A 14863-nucleotide genomic window follows, 5' to 3' on the forward strand; every position below is an offset into this window, starting at 1 on the left:
TTCACTAGAAGTTGGAATCAACTTGATGGCAGTGAGTTTGGTGGAAACCTATTGAAAAAAAGAAGTGACCACCAGAGGTCACCAGACATCTGAAGACAATCTGAGGTATGAGCAAGAGAAGGATCATGACAGACAGAGCTGACTTGAGGATTGGGTGGGGAGACATAGATAGGATGAGGAAAAAGTGCCATAAATATGAACACCAGATAAAACAAAAAAACATAAAACCCAAACTCACTGCCATCAAGTGGATTCCAGCTCATAGTGACTCCCATTGGGTTTCCAAGGCTGTAAATCTTTACAGAAGCAGACTGCCTCACCTGTCTTCCGCAGAGCAGCTGGTGGGTTTGAACCACTGACCTTTTAGTTAGCAGCCAAATGCCTTAATCCCTACACCACCAGATCTCCTGTAAGCACCACCAAACCCCCCAAATCATCAGTGAACTAACTTAATTACCAGTGATCCCCAAAAAGTGAAGTATAAAGTGTGACCCAGTAAGAGCTACACTCCACTCCAAAAGAACTGCTTGATTTTTCTAATATGTGCAAAGAAATACCTGAAGGAAATGTGAGGGAATGGCTCTTAATGGTGTGGGATAGTGATCAAAGAACAGAACATTGGATCAGTTTCAGTTTATTGATAAGGGTCCACTAAGTACAGATTCTTCATTCATTGTTTCAGCTCAAGAGGTTAGGAAAGGAACTAAGAGTTGATTTTGTTGATTCACCGAAACATGAATTATGTGGTGGTCTTTCAAAGGGGGGAAAACACAACAAACTCATTGCCACCATCATGATTCTAACTCATAGCTATCACCATTGGTTTTCCAAGGCTGTAAATCTACCAGAGAAGCTGGTAGGTTCAAACCACTGAACTTTTAGTTAGCAGCAATTGTCTTAACTACCAGAGCTCCTCCATGTGGTGGCCTACACTAAATGAAGTTGAAGTAACATTGGTATACTGTAGAAGAAGATATCCAAAGGCTTAGGGAAATTGGCATGTTAGAGTGGATTGATCTGGTGAGAAGCATAGGATCACACATGGAGTACCCAGAACACATACCTTTTACAACAGCAAAGAAAAATCTGTGAAGGCAGCTACACCATCTGTTGAACAATACTGTGATTGCTATTCTGTGTAAGTCAGCTTTGACAGTAGTAATTTCCCTACTTAGATCAAGAAACCTAACTACAATGGAGCTATTTGCATCCCTTGGTGGTAGTGTCCAAGTGACAACACTTAATCAACAAAGAAAAGATAGGCATGGCTGCTATAATAGAGAGCAGGGTCAAAGCAGTAATCAGAATAATCTGACTCATATGGATTTATGATATTGGTTACTTAAGGATGATGTCCCTAAGAGTGAAATATGTGAGAGTTGGACAATGAATAAGGAAGATTGAAGAAGAGTCGATGCTTTTGAGTTGTGGTGTTTGTGAAGAATACTGAAATTATCATGGACTTCTAAAAGAATGCTCCTCAGAAGCCAGAATGGCCAGACTTCTTCTCAACTACTTTGGTCATGTTGTAAGATGGGACCATTCCCTGGAGAAGGATATTATGTTTGGTAAAGTGGAGAGTCAGTGAAAAAGGGGAAGGCCCTCAACAAGATGGTATGAAATGGTGGCTACAATGATGGGCTCAGGTATAGCAAGGATTGTGAGGCTGGCAGAGGACCAGGCAGTGTTTCATTCTGCTGTACTTAGGGTCACTATGGGTCAGAGATGACTTGATGGAACCTAACAACAACAACAACAACAACAAGAGTTAGATAAATAGGAAATCTACTAAATATTTACTTGGTCTGCACAAGTGAAAGAATTATAGGTCAAGTGAAAACAAGTCTAACTTGAATAATCAGAATAGAGAGTCATGACCCTTCAATCAATTTTCAGATTTGAGCAAGTTTACAGACCCACAACCCTTCAAATGAAGGCCATGTCCCCTTCAAGAAGGACTCCATTATGCTGTTCCAAATTTATACTGTTAATCTTTCTCCCATCTTTCCCCAAAGGGATCTATGGACTTTTATTAAAGTGACTTCACTGGGGAAAGGAAATAATTGGACTTTTTTGGGATTACTGGACATCAGCCCTGAATATACCCTAATTCTAGGAGACCTAAAATGCCACTGTGACATACTATTCATAGTAAGGGTGTTGAAGGTCAGGTTCTTAATGAGTTTTGGCTCAGGTCCATCTCACAGTAGCTGCAGTTGGTCCCCAAACACATCTTGTAGTGATTTTCCTCAGTTTCAGAATACATAATTGCAATAGACATACTCAGTAACTGGAAAAAACCCCACATTGGACCCCTGACATGTGTAGTAAGGGTTATTGTGGTGGCGAAAGCAAAGTGCTAGCCACTAGAACTTCCTCTACTTAGGAAAATAGTAAACTAGAGGCAATATCACTTCTCTGGAGAGATTTCAGAGATTAGTGCCACCATCAAGGACTTGAAAGATACAGGTATGGTGATTCCCACTATATCCCCATTTAATGCAACTAATTGGCTTGTGCAAAAGAGAGTTGGATCTTGGAGAATGACAGTGAATTATGTTAAATTTAGTCAGGTAGGTGCTTCAATTGCAGCTGTTATTCCAGATGTGGTTTCATTGCTTGAGCAGATTAATAGTTCTCTTGGTACCTGGTATGCAGCTATTGTTCCGGCCAATGACTTTTTCTTAATTTTCACTTGAAGGCTTACCAGAAGGAGTTTGTCTTCAGCTGAAAAGGGCAGCAATATACCTCCACTGTGCTACCTCAAGGGTATATCAACTCTCCAACACGATGGGAACTTGATCACTTTTCCCTTCCTCAAGATATCATATTGTCCCATTACATTGACGCCATTATGCTGACTATATCTAGAAAGGAGGAAGTGTCAATGACTGTAGACTTAACTGGTAAGAGGTTTGCATGCTAGAAAATAACCCATAAAAACTCAGTTGCTTTTCACCTCAGAGAAATTTCTAGGGGTCGAGTGGTTTGGAGCGTGTCAAGATATTCCTTCTAAAGGGAGGAATAAATTGTTGCATCTGGCCCCTCCTACAACTAAAAAAGGAAGCACAACGTCTAGTGTACCTCTTTGGCTTGTGGAAGTAACACATCTGTTGCTTGGGTATGCTACTCCAGCCTATTTATCAAGTCACTCAAAATCTGCTATATTTGAGTGGGGCCTAGAACAAGAGAAGGCTCTGCAACAGGTTCAGGCTGCAGTTGAAGCTGCTTTGCCACTTGGGTCATATGAATTAGATGATCCAATGGTGCTTGTAATGTTAGTGGCAGATAGTGATGCTATGTGTAATCTTTGACAGGCCTCTATTGGTGAATCATAGTGCAGAGCCTTAGGATTTTGGAGCAAATCCCTGACAACCTCTGTAGATAACTAATATTTTGAGAAATTAACTAATATTTTGAGAAATAGCTTCTGCTTATTACTGGGCCTTAGTAGAGACAGAATGTCTAACCATTGGCTTGAACTGTCCATCACGAACTGGGTGTTGGGGTGTTGTCTGACCCAAAGAATCATAAAGTTGGGCACACATAGCAGCAACCCATCATTAAATGAAAGTGGTATATGAACAGTTAGAAAAAAGATCAAGCACTACAAGATGTCCAAAATTTGTATATTAGGATCTTTAGAAATAGCACATTTTTTTTTAATTAAATCAATGTTGTACATCAACAATGATAATAAAACAAAATAAATTTTTAATTAATTAAATCTTTAAAATTATTTTTAAAAAATTTAAAAGAGAGAAGATAATTTCCATTCATCACATCTGGGAAGTCTCAGTGCTGTGCAAATGAGGTAAAAAACTCCCCGATAGAAATATCACCATGAAATTCCAGAACACTAAAGACAAAGAGAAGAGCCTAGATGTCTTCAAATAGAAACGCAATGTATTATCTGAAAAAGGAGAGTTTGGTTGGCATTAGCAATATTTAGTTCTAGAAAACAAGGGTGCAGTGCCTTTGAAATTTTAAAAGAAATTAGCTTTGAACCTAAAATTTGATATATAATAAAATTATCAATCCAGAGTGAAATCAGAAAGATACCACTGCATGAATGAATCTCAAAAATATAATATTGAGCAAAAGATCCCAGATATAAAGAACATATGCTGTGTACATCCATTTATATGAAATGTTTGAGTAGAAAATCAAATCTATGGTCATAGATGTCAGAATAGTGTTTCCCTGGTGCTAAGGATAGGAGCCCTAGTGACACATGGTTAAAGCAATAGGCTGCCTTAAAGGTCAATGGTTTGAACCCACCATCTGCTTCATGGGAGAAAGGTGTGGCAGTTTGCTTCCATAAAGATTTCAGCCTTGGAAACCCTATAGGGTGAGGACTATCAGCAAGATGGTGCAGTAGGCAGCCAAGTTACCCAGATCCTTTACAATAGACAGGAGATATCAAATGAAAAATATACCAATGATAATCCTGTACTTTGAATTTTGAAGGAAAGGATAAAGAAGTGGATTAAATACTGACTAAAAGAAGAAACTGAATAAAAATAGAAAACAAGGAGACAAATGGAGCTGTGAACTGTCAACTGGTCTGCCACAGTGTGAACATTTTGAATTTTTTCAACCAGTATTCCTACTGGGGCAGCAACCTGGTAATTGACTCCAGTTGCCAAGGACTGCACAGACACTCACAACAGTAGCTACCAACAAGAAAGGTGTGATGTTCCCCATATTCCCCACACTCTCCAAGTGACCAGAGGTGAGGCCATCCTCCCACCCACCTACCTTTTGGGCTGGCAAGAACTCCATCTGGACAGGGTTTTCTGCCCCCAGACAGTTTCTGGGCCAGAGGGAAATCCTTCTGGGACCAGGTGCCCTGCCCCCAGCCAAATTTTAGTCCGGAAGGAACTCCTTCTGAGTCCAGGTACCACACCCCTACATAAATTCTGGGCTAGCATAGACTCCTTTTGGGTCCAGGCACCAATGTCCTTAGCTACCTTCTAGGCTGGCAGAAACTGTCTCAGACCAGGCACCTTGTTCCCATCTGACTAATAGACCTGCAAGAATTCTATCTAGAAGTAAGTGAGCTGCCCCACTGCCATCCACTTGGCTAGTAGGAGAAACATCCACTTGCCCTAAATTGCCCCTCCCCCACTTTTTTCCTATCTTTTTTTTCCCTTTCCCTTCCTTGTTCTTGTTTTTTCTTTCTCTTGTCCTCTCTTTTCTTTTTTCCTCTTCCCTTATTCTTCTCTTTTGTTTCTTATATTTTCACTATTCTTTTTCTCTTTTCCTTCACCTCTTCCTAGATTTTGTTTCTTTCTCTTTCTTTTTGTCCTTTCTGTATTTTTTTCCTCATTTAATTTTTTTTCCTCTTTTTTTGTGGTTGTTGCTGTTTATTTTTTACTTGTTTTCCTTTCCTTTTTTTTTTTTTTTGGTTGCTATCATTTATATTTTTTTCTCTCTTTTTTTTGGTCTTTTTATCTCAACTGGTGGGAGTCAACAACCATGCTCACACTGCCCAATCACTTCCATACTTCCTGCAGTCACAGTCACTCGGCAATAGCCACCACACACTCCTCTATCAGCTGATCAATGATAGTTGGTGGCCAACACCAATTCAACACACTCTCAAGTGTTCTACACAAATAGAAAAGAAAGAACTGCACACATACTCCCTTTCTCTATCACACTCACCAGGAAAAAGGTGATGAGTACCTAAATGGTGCTAAAATAGTGAACAGAGTTCACTACCTCATTGTTGTTCATTCTGATATATCAAAACAAAATAAAGCAAAGCAAAGCAAAGCAAACTAAAACAAGCAAACAAACAAACAAAAACCCAAGAGAAACACACTAGCATTCAATCACCAATGAAATACATTAACAACCATGCCACAATATCTCAGAGACAAAAGACAATCTCACAAAGAAGCAAGACACAGTGGCACAAACAAGGGACCAAAACACAGAGTCAGAAAACCTTCCTGAGCAAGAAATGACATTGGAATTACCTGATAACTAATTCAAAAGAATTATATTTAGGAACCTTCAATGTATTGAGAGAAAGATCAAGGAAAATACTGACAAAGTCAAGGGAACACAGACAAAACTCTAGAAGAATTAAAAAAAAATACAAGAATAAACTGACAAAATAAATGCAAAATTAGAAACCATACAAGACTAGTAAATAGAAATCCAGAAGATTAATACTAAGATTTCAGAAATGATAACATATTGAAAGGGCAAAGGAGTAGAATTGAATTAACGGAAGACAGAATTAGCAAGATTGCAGACAAATACCCCAATGCTACTCTTTCAGAGGCACAGTCAAGAAAAGAACAACAACAACAGCTAAAAATAACTGAAGAAAGCTTAAGATTTATGTGACACATCATCAAGAGAAATAAGTTATGTATGATCAGAATAACAGGACAGGAAGAGACAAAAAAATATGGAGAAAATGGTCAAAGATTTTTTGGAAGAAAATTTCCCTAATGTAACTGAAAATGAGAAGCTATTGTTTAAGAAACTCAATGAACCCCAAATAGGATAGAGCTCAAAAGGAAATCAGCAAGACATATCATAATCAAACTTTCAAAAATCAAAGGCAAAGAAAGGATCCTGAAAGTAGCTCAGGAAAAACAAGAAATCACATACAAAGTAGAACCACTAAGAGTAAGCTGTAATTTCTCAGCAGAAACCACACATTTAAGAAGGCAATGAGATGACATACCTAAAACCCTGAAAGAAAAAAATTGTCAAATAAGAATTATATATTCAGAAAAATTCTTCCTCAAATATCATGGTAAAATTATGACATTTCCAAATAAACAGGAATTAAGGGAATATGTAAAAATAAAAATAAAAATCAACCTTACAAAAGATGCTAAAGAGAGTCCTTTGGACAGAGAACCAACAATAACAGATGACAACCAACGATTAACACGTGGGAATATCACTTAGAAAGCAACCCAGATATGGAAGTATCAAAAGTAAATTACACTTAAAGATTGAAAATAGGGAACCAGAAACATCAATTTGCAAATAAGGATAACTACAAAGGAAAAAGGACTAAATACTTAATACAGTCACCAAAACCAAAAACCAAACCCACTGCATCGAGTTGATTCCAATTCATAGTGACCTACATTGGGTTTCCAAAGTGTTAAATCTTTACGGAAGGAGATTGCCCTATTTTCTTTCTGCAGAGCAGCTGGTAGGTTTGAATCACCAACCTTCTGGTTAGCAGTCAAATGCCCTAGACACTGCACTACCTGAGCTCCTTAGTGTAGTTACAGAACTTTCAAGTGGAGAGGAAGTCAAGAAAATATCAAGATAGAATGGATTGTTTAAACTTGAGAATAAAATAATAAATTACAGGTAGCCTCAAAGAAAATTAATAAACTTTCTCATCAAAATAAAAAAGGGGAAAGCCATAAATATTTAGCAAAAACTGAAACAATACCAATGAAGGAAATGATAAGAATATCCATAAACAAAATGAGCTCAGCATAGAAAATTACAACCTGAATGTCCATCAAGGGATGAATGGATAAACAGACTATGGTATACACTCACTCACTGCCATCAAATGGAATCTGACTCATAGTGACCCCTCTTTGGGTTTCCAAGGTGGTATTTCTACAGAAGTAAATTGTCCAGTCTTCCTTCTGAGGAGTGGCTAGTGGGTTTGAACCACCAGCCTTCTGGTTAGCAGTCACATGCCTTAGGCACTATGCCACAAGAGCTACTATGGTATATTCACACAATGGAATACTATCAATGTTAAAATATATTGAATCTGTAAAACACCTCATAACATGGGTGAACCTAGAAGACATTACGTTGAATGCAATTAGTCAATCATAAAAGGAAAAATGTTGTATGAGCCCACAACTGCAAAAATGTCAAGAAAAGGTTTACTTACAGAAAGAATCATTCTTTGAAGTTTAATAGGGGTGGTAGGGGAAGGAAAAGGAATTTTCTAACTAGTGGATAGACATGTATTAACTGGGGTGAAGGGAAAGTAAACATACAATAAGGAGGAGATCAGCAAAAAATGATCAAGCTAAAGGAAAACACTGAGGGGATTACAAGAGTTAATGGCAACAGAGACAAATACAATTACATACATGATCCTGCAATAATAGTAATAATAATAATAATCTCTGAGTGGATACAGACTGGGCAGTGTTTCATTCTGTTGCAATAGGGTTGCTATGAGTCGATACCAAGTCAACAACACCTAACAACAACAACATGAATAGATACATAGATAGACATGCCAGCTGAACAAGTGTGGAAAGGAGAATCAGGCTGTACCCAGTAATATACATAGATTTGACAGAGAATATTTCTATATATGTATTTACATATGCCCAAATATATCCAGGAATACAATAGCATAAAAGGGGAAAGGTATGAAAACTTATTAGCCATAACCAAAAACCTTGAGGGAATGAGTCGCTGGGCCTGGGGACTCAGGTCCATAGTCTTGGTGGACATAAAGGTCAATAGGCACAAGATAGTCTGCAAATAAATGTTCTACATCCTACTGTGGTAAGTAGGACTAGGGTCTTAATGCTTATGAGTTGCCATTTTAGTCACAACTATTCATCTCTCCCCATCTGGAGCAAAGAAAAGTGAAGAAAATCAAAGACTCATGGAAACAATTAGCCCAAAGGACTAATGGACCATGTGAACCTCAGCCTCCATGATCCTGAGACCAGATGAAGTAGATGGTGCCTGGCAACTACTACTGACTTCTCTGAAAGGGATCACATGAGAAAATCCCAGATAGAGTGGGAGAAAAAGCTGGAGCAAAACTCAAAATCATAAAAAAAGACCTAGATTAATGGTCTAAAAGAGACTGATGGAACCCCTGAGACTATGGTTTTAGACACCATTAGGACCTGGAACTGAACTCACGTTGTGGTTCAATTTTCAGATAAACAATAGGCAGATCTTGTTGAACAGTAATATTAAGGAACCACATACTCCTTTGAACAATCAACAATTCCAGGTCAAAATGGTGGCATTTGTCCAAGGACAAAGTCTAAAAGACAAGAAGCCTTAGGACAGGAGGAGGAATGGAAACTAGAAAAACAGGGAGGAAGTGGGAGGAGTGTAGTTACATTATAGAGATTGCAATTAATGCCACAAAACAAAATACGTGTGAACTGTTGAATGGAAAGCTGATTTGCTCTGTAAACTTTCACCCAACTCACAACAAAAAGTGAAAAATGTAAAAAAGAAACCCTATGCAGTTTTCGTATGGGGTAGTTAGGGGTCAAGATCAATTCTATGGAAGAGGTTTGGTTTTGGTTTTTTTTGGAGGCAAGGGAGGAGTCCTGGGATGGTGTAAATGGTTAATGCACACAGCTGCTAACAAAAGTTTGGAGGTTTGAATCCACCCAGACATTCCACAGAAGAAAGACCTGGTGATCTACTTCTGAAAAATCAGGCACTGAAAATCCTGTGGAGCCCAGTTCTATTCTGACACACTTAGAGTCTCCATGAGTTGGAGTGAACTTCACAGCAACTGGTTATGTTTTTTGGTTTGGAGGCGGAAGAGTGACTAAGCAAGATCATGAAGAAACTTTCTGAGGTGAAGGTTATGTTCTATATCTTTATTTGTTGGTGGATAAAAGGGCATGCACATATGTTGAAATTAATTGATCTCTATTAAGATTTGTGCACTTTACTGCACATAAGTTATACTCACAATTTTTAAAAATGAATAAATATGACCATGAGACCAGAAGAACTTGATGGTACCTGGCTACCACTGTCAACCACTTAGAAAGGGATCGGTGTAGGAGATCCTGGATACGGTGGGAGAACAATGTGGAACAAAACTCAAAATCATAAAAAAAAAAATAAGAGCAGTTTTATTAGTCTGATAGAGCCTGGTGAGACCTGCAAGACTATGGCCCCTAGTTACCCTTCAGGTCTGGAGATGAACTCACTCCTGTAGCCAAACAATAGCCAAGTCTATGGGGTGAACATTTACCTCAGGTAGATATGCTCCTTGGATGGATAAACTGTGGGAGAAGAGAAGGGCAGTGTTTGTATAGGGAGACAGCTCGAGGGGCAGGAATGCATGTGAAGGAAGGACACAGGGAACAGGTAACTACAGAAGGAAGTGAGAAGAGAGCTATTACATTGTGGAAAATGCAGTCAGTGTCGTGAAACAAGATGTGTATGAAATGCTGTATGGAAAATGAATTTGATAAATAAATAAGAATGAAGGCTGTCCCTTTCCTTCCTGTCCCTAACTATTCTGTGATGGCCAGTAAACTTGAAATCTATGGGCAGATATCTCCTACCCATGGGATTGTTCCCAATAACCTCATCATTGAGGACTTAAACGAACCAACCAGCACAACCACATGTCATGATCAAGTAATCAACCAGTCAATTGCCAAGGTCTGAAAGTTAGAAATTACTTTCCTGAATTTGGATTTTCAAGGTAGTAAATCTTTATGGAAGTAGATTGCCCCATCTTCCCTCAACAGAGTGGCTTCTGGGTCTAAACTGCCAACCTTTGGGTTAGTAGTCAAATGCCTCAGGCAATGTGTCACCAGAGCTCCTTTCCTGAATATATCCATTTATGAAAATTTACCAACTTCACTTTCTTCCTTGGACAGTCTTAATCCCAGATATTTTTAGGGAAGTATTGCTGAAAAATTTCTCCACCAGGCTCTGGTATGGTGTCTGATATAAACAATGTGTGGCCTGTATACTGTGAACTTCAACAGCCTACAAGACAAAATGAGGTTTTATTAATCTTTTAATGACTAAGTTATGGTGAATATACTCACCTAGCTTGATTGCCAGACCTCTTTTTCTCTTGTCTTATAAAATGATGCCTCAAAGATTCTTTGATATCTAGAGCTATCTAGAAGTCCACAAATCGCTACATCATATGATAGTGTGGTGGTTAAGTTTGTGTGTCAACACGGCTGGGCCTGGTTGAGTGTCTGGACAGCTGAATGTAGTTATTCCCCATGGTGAGATTGATAATTAACTCCATGGTGGAATCTACTGGAGCAGCCAAGTAGCTGCTTTAGGGCTGTGGTCTGCTTCCTGTATATAAGAAACAGCTTTGGGAATGGTATCTAGCTTATGGCATGCTTGTACCCTGTATGTAGCCATGTTGTTCTGCCATGCTCTGCTGATCTTGGGACTTTCGATGGACTTGAATTAATGGCCTGCTGTGTGGTTTGATAACATCATGACTGTGCCTTTTTAATTGTCAGCCTCAGCAGCCAGCAGCTATCTGAATGAAGCCGGGAGCAGGAGGCAGAGCTGATGCCTAAGGTTGATGGGCTCTCTCCCAGCCCCTAGAGCCTGGCACTTTGAACTTGGACTTAAAGCCTCCAAACTGTTAGAGAATAAACTCCTGTTTGTTCAAGCCATCCCATTGGTGGTATATTCTTGTCAGAGCAGCACTAGGAAACCAGAAAAGCTAGCAAATAGCCAACTTTCTTTTCTGCCAAAGTAAGATTGTAATCTTCAGTAAACTGCAGAGAATGGCCTTGTTTGACTCAATGCTTAATTTTGTTACATGTTCCTTAAGCCTCAATACTTTGACTAGACTTGCAGTTCTCAAACTGTAGCTTTTATCAGAATCCCCTGAAGGTGTCCTTAAAACACAGATTGCTTCCCTCTAATCCCCATCTCCCAGTTTCTGAGTCAGTAGATTTGGATTTGGGAGTTCAATCTGAGAATTTATATTTTTAACAAGTTCCCAGATGCTGCTGCTCTTCCTGGGACCAAACTTTGAGCAACACTTGTCTAAAGTTTAATCAAGATTCTCATAACAGTAACTCTTCAACATTTCTTCTTTGGTCTTATCTCCTGAAGACAATTCTTTTTTTTTTTAAATGTTTATTGAGATTTGGGTGAAAATTTACAGAGCAAATTCATTGTCCATGTAGCAGTTCATTCATATTTTGTTTAATGGCATTGACTAAAATTCCCCACAATGTAACTGCTCTCTTCCCACTTTCTCCCTATAGTTACTGCTTCCCTGTATCCTTCTTTCCTGTGCATCCCTGTCACCTGAGCTATCTCCTTGTGCAGACTCTTCCCTTCTATTCCCCCAGCATTGATTGCTCTAAGGAGTGTATCTACCTGATGTAAATATTCACCCCATATGCCTGTCTATTGTTTGAGTGGAAGCCACAGGATTGAATTCAGTTCCAGACCTGAAGGGTAACTAGGGGCCACAGTCTCGGGGATCACACCAGACACTATCAGACCAGTAAACCTGGTCTTTTTTTAAAAAAAAAATGATTTTGAGTTTTCTTCCACATTGTCCTCTCACTCTATCTAGGATCTCCTGTACTGATCCCTTTCTGAGTGGTTGACAGTGGCGCCATTTAGTTCTACTGGTGTCATGGTCATATAGGCTGAGGATTGCATGGTCTGCTAATCCCTTGCACTAATCATTTCCATGTGTCTTTGGTTTTCTTCATTCTTCTTTTCTCTGGATGAGGAAAGTTCCAATGTTGCATCTAGATGTCTGCTTGCAATGTTTTTGTGTAGTATGTTATGCCAATTCAGCTTGGTGTCCCTTGTAACTGTGCTCCCAGGCCCACAGGTCCAACTTCTCACTCCCTCAGGATGGTTTACTGTGGCCAAGAAGTTGCCATATATTTGTCCCTTTTTAGCTCTACTATATATTTGGACATTCTTATAGCACATACAAATATGTATGTAGAAATATTGTGTGCAAATCTTATATATGGTCATGAGTATATTCTTTTTTGCCTAGATATACTTGATCATTCAGCTTGTCTACTCCCTTACTTACTCATAGATTAATGTTTGTTATTACTGACAATGCAGAATTGTGTATGTAAAAGAGTTTATTTTTGTTGTCTGTACCTCTCTGTGTCTTCCTATTTGTGAAGACAATTCTTGAGGAAAATCAAACCAATGATGTGACAGAGCCAGTCATTTAACTTTCAGGATCTTTGTGAGATGGTTAAGAAAGGCATTATTAAAACTATTGTATGAGATCCAGTAAGATGGCAGACTAGGCAGAAAGACTGCACAGACCCTCTTCAACAAAGAAAAGGGAAACCAATTAACACAGACACAGAAGATAATGCTGGACCCCTGAGCATTGAACGAAAGGATATAGACGTGGACTAAAGCCCAACTAGCAGAAGAATTTTCATGAAAATACCAGAAAAGGAGACAGATGGAGCTGCGGTCTGGCAGCAATTCTGAGCAATCCTGATGGCATGGCACAGACAGCTTTGAGAGTGCTGAGTGGCAGTAGGACCTAAGAATTAACTTTAAAATCAGCCCTGCTAGCCAGGGACTGCATGGAGGACTGCTCTGGTGGCTGTGGAATAAATGGAGAAGGTGAAGAGAAAGGTGGGCTGAGCTGTGGACTTTTGCCAGTCCAGAGGGTGCTGCCATTTTGAATGTTTACAAACGGCTTGACTAATTTGGATATTTAAAGAGACAGCACTCTCACAGATTCCAGGGGCTTAAGAACACATTCTACTTGCCAGCAACCCCAAGGACACTCCGGACCTGCAAGACATTCCTCTTGTTACTCTTATATCCCACACCCACTTGGTGAATGGAGGTGTGTCATCCCCCACTCCCACCCACCTTCTGGGCCTGCAGGAACTCTATCCCAGTCTGTGTGCTCAGACGGATCCTGGGTGCCCTGCCTTGTCCTCCACCAATTTTTTTTCTCTTTATTTAATTTTTTTTCACTTTCTTTTTTCTGGTGATTAGTTTGCTTGTATTTGTCTGTTTTTTTTTTTTTTAAAAAACTATTATTACTTCTATAGTGATACTGCCTCGGAAACCCAAGGAGGGGTTGCTAAGAGTTAGGTCTGACTCAATGGCACACAACAATGACAACAACAATTATTATTAATACTTTTGTCCTTTTTACTATTATTCTTATTCTTCTCCTCCCAGGTCCTAGTTTTCAGCTTTCTTTCTTTTCCCTGTTCCTGGATGAAATTTTTTTTTTTCTTTTTTTCCCCTTTTTCCTTGTGGTTAACTCCATTCCTTGTTTTTCTTTTCACATTTTTCCCATTTTTATCTTTATTACTCTCCTTCTCTTCCTTTTATCTCTTAGTGCTCTATCCCCAGGTATTGCAGGTCTTCTTGTTTCTTCTTCTTCTTTTTCCCTTTATTATTAGTATTATTATTTTTTGATTATTTTTTGGGATTACATGGTGTATTTTTTGTCCAAGTGCTTTTAGTTTTTTGATGGTTATTCAATTGTAATTTGTGTCTAACTGAGAGGGAGACAGCAACAGTCCCCATAAGACACAACAACACCCACACCTCCTGCAACTTCACTTATGCAGTGAGAGCCACTACTTCCTTCTCCACCAACAGGCTAATGATAAAAAACCACCAAGAAATTCCTGAATCACCCTTGGCTGCTCTTCACAAACAGTTAACAGATATATAAATACAACAATGCCATGATGTCTCGTAGGCAACAGATCATCACAGTCCACACAAAGAAGCAGGATAAAGTAGTAGCAAAAAGGGAGCAGGATACATACCCAGAACACATCCCTGAGGAAGAAGCAGCATTGGAACTCTCTGATAAGGAATTCAAAAGAATTATCTTTAGGTATCTTCAAAGGATTGAGAGACAGACCAAGGAAAACACAGAAAAAAACATAGAAGAATTTTGGAAGAAAGTACAAGAACAAAATGACAAAATAAATGAAAAAATTAGAAATGATTCTAAATCTACAGATAGAAATCCAGAAGATCAATACTAAATTGTCAGAAATAGATAACACCTTGGAAGGGCAAAGGAGAAGAATTTATGTGATGGAAGACAGAATTAATGAGATTGAAGACAAATACCTGAATACTTCTATGGAAA

The sequence above is a fragment of the Orycteropus afer genome, unplaced genomic scaffold (assembly GCF_000298275.1).
Source record: "Orycteropus afer afer isolate SDZICR_OR568_19922 unplaced genomic scaffold, OryAfe1.0 scaffold00548, whole genome shotgun sequence".
NCBI lineage: Eukaryota > Metazoa > Chordata > Mammalia > Tubulidentata > Orycteropodidae > Orycteropus > Orycteropus afer.